General features: G+C 48.5%; 1 pseudogene; it reads right to left on the bottom strand.

Annotated features, from left to right (window-relative positions):
- Positions 1 to 383: 383 nt before the first annotated feature.
- LOC122112338 lies at positions 384 to 1,154 on the bottom strand (annotated as a pseudogene).
- Between the last annotated feature and the right edge of the window lie 1,983 nt (positions 1,155 to 3,137).

Genomic DNA, 3,137 nt, shown 5'->3' with positions numbered 1-3,137 from the left:
TTGATTTTTTTTTTTTTTTTGGCCAGTCATGGGGCTTGAACTCTGGGCTTGGGCGCTGTCCCTGCGCTCTTCAGCTCAAGGAGAGCACTCTACCTCTTGAGCCACAGCGCCACTTCTGGTTTTCTAGTGGTTTATTGGATATAAGAGTCTCACAGACTTTCCTGCTCTGGCTGGCTTTGAACCGCGATCCTCAGATCTCAGCCTCCTGAGTAGCTAGGATTACAGGTGTGAGCCACCGCACCCCGTTCAACATTGATTTTTTTAAATTGCTGAACTGAATTTAATAACATGCCATAAGCCCCTAGAGTAGACATAATCATTATGTAAAATACATAAATGAATACTGTCTTCTTTTGAAAACATAAAATAAGCCAGGCAGATGAAAGTAGTCTCATTTCCATTAAATAAATAAAAGTTTACAAAAACAAAGTTTTCTTTTCCATATCACTTGAAGAAGAGAAATTATCATTTAAAACAATATTCACGTTTATTACATTTTTTAAAGTACAATAAAATGTTTTACTGTCATCAGCTTCCAGATTTATTTTGCTGCCAAATTTTGCATAACTGAACTTTCAAATCTGCTAACAACAACTATGTTACCACTTAGTATTCTTTTTTTTTCTTTATCAGTTGGTCATGGGGCTTGAACCCAGGGCTTGGGTGCTGTCCTTGAGCTCTTTTATTCAAGGCTATCTCTCTACCACTTTGAGCCACAGCTCTACTTCCAGTTTTCTGGTAGTTAATTGGAGATGACCCTCACAGACTTTTCTGCCCAGCCTGGCTTTTTATCCTCAGATCTCAGTCTCTTAAGTAGCTAGGATTATAGAAATCAGCCACCATCTCCCAGCTCCACTCTGGATTTTAATGCACCAATTTCTTCTTGCAAGTTTTTCTTTGCTTCTTCAACATTTCTTGAGTTTCCTCTTGAGAATGACTAATAAAAATATCTCCAACTAACTAGGATATCATTAAGCACGCACGACGTCATTATATGCATCTTCTAAATTTTGGAGCTGTTTGTTTTTCAATTCTATTTCTTCTGTTAGCCCTGGGATTCTACTCACAGTTCACACAAATTAGTTTATCTTTGGTTGATCTTCAAACATAGTGTTGACAACTTTTGTAGCTGTGTTCTTCATGGTAGCCACCATCTCAGGACTGGACTAGGGGCAAAGCAAGGAGGCCATTGTAAACATTTCTCCAGGAGGCCTTCCTCGGCCAATGTTGGCCTACAGTCCTCAAAAATGTGCAACACTGAGGGGGGACCAAGATGGCGACGGGGCAGTAGGGAAACACCACAGCTCTCTCCAACCAAAAAGAGAGTTCGAGTTCCAACGCTTAATCTCCCCAAGAGACTGACAACAACAAGAAGACGAACACTCAGAGAAAAACCAGAGGTGGAAAATAACAAAAAAAGAAAGAGGAAAAGAAGAATTTCAGAACAGAGAAGAGCGAAGACCCCTCCCCCAACCTTTACTGGCCGCGCGGCAGTGCGCCAAGCCGCCGGCCAGCCGGCCCGGCAGGGGCTGCCGGAGCCACAGAGACACAGGGGGCTGCTTGCAGATCACCAGGTACCGGATTGCAGAACAGCGGACCGCCAGGAACAGAGAAACCTACCAGCCGGGAGTCTCCAGGAGGATCCCACCCCACCCATCACTCTCCACCGGAGCGGAGAGGCTCCATCCCGCCAAAGCCGCCCGGCACCAGCAGCGCCACAAAGGGACCTGTCGGCAGACCACCGGCCCGATCGCGATCCCAACGACCCGGCGGGGGGCCGCCCAACCCAGCCCGCAACCACCCCAACTGAACTCGGATTGCAACAACTGACGACCTACAGGGTGAGTACCCCACAGGGGACAGTGAATCCCTCAAGGGAGACCAGAGCTGGAGGGAATCCCCAGACCCTGACCTAGACTCTCTAACCCAACACCCGGACCACAGGACCCACTAAAACCGGGAACTGTTCGAGAGCTCCACCAGCCGGTGGAGCACACTCTGCTGGCCAGGCCAGAGCAAGAGTGCCCCTGGAAGGGAGCTTAAATGCCCAAGCCAAGAACAGCGCCCCTGGGTCAAGCCTACCAACAGTAGAAGAAATTTGAACTGTGTCCTCCAGGCTGCATAACCTAGGTGGTATACACATTAGCACAGGCCTAACGAGCGCGCTCCAGGCTGGGGCCGGAACCAGGCCCGGGGACCCGGTGCCTGAACAACACAACCAACTCCTCCCAACTGAAGTAAAAAGCTGAGCATACACCTCAACAGAGGGGAGAAACCCAGGAAACAACACTCCCCGGGAAGCACGCCTGTAACAACAAAAGACCTGGAGGCTCAGGACAAGAGAAGCCCAAACCCCACCAAAACTCCACCCATATACCCTAGGCTGGGAATTGGGCAACACAGGCTGCCAGCACCTGATAGTAAGCAGGAGCTCAGGCTGATAAGGCAGCTCAGCAATAGAGTGATAGTCTTGGATGTATGAGGCCCTGGATCTGATTCCTCAGCATCACAAAAGCAAAAAGGGTCAGAAGTGGTGCTGTGGCTCAAATGGTAGGGTGCCAGACTTGAGCTGAAGAGCTGAGGGACAGCACCCAAACCTAGAGTTCAAGACCACAACCAGCCCAAAACAAACAAACAAAAACACATCAGGAGCCCATAGCAGACTCCAGTATTTGGGAGAGTGCATCCAGAGCATCTGATCTTCCCAAGAGCACCCGCAGGAGCAAACACAAGCAGTCTAGGCTGCTCAACCCTTCCAAAGGCGGGAATTGCCAGCAATCTACAGCAGAGAGCTGAGAATCCTAAGTAAGTCAGAATAGCAGCTGGAAATAGGCTCCCAACAGAATCCAGATCAGGCACAGACTCTCTCTACCAATACAGAATCAGCAACCAAGCAAAGACAGACACACCAAAACAAAATTGAAGAGCAGTCTCCTGAACCCCCATGCGAAAATCACAGAGAAAAATCACAAGGTTTACCACTACCCAGGACAGCAAGCTCACCTCAAAAGCCAGCAGCCACGCAGGGGAGAGCCCCAGTGGGAGCAAAGCAGGAATGGAAGACAAAAGCTACATCCAAGGGTTGCTGGAGGCAATGACTCAAGAAATAAAGCGAGAAATGGATCAGAAATTGAAAG

Source organism: Dipodomys spectabilis, unplaced genomic scaffold (assembly GCF_019054845.1).
Source record: "Dipodomys spectabilis isolate Male_0828 unplaced genomic scaffold, ASM1905484v1 ptg000094l, whole genome shotgun sequence".
Taxonomy (NCBI): Eukaryota; Metazoa; Chordata; class Mammalia; order Rodentia; family Heteromyidae; genus Dipodomys; species Dipodomys spectabilis.
This window is presented reverse-complemented; position numbering and strand designations above follow the sequence as displayed.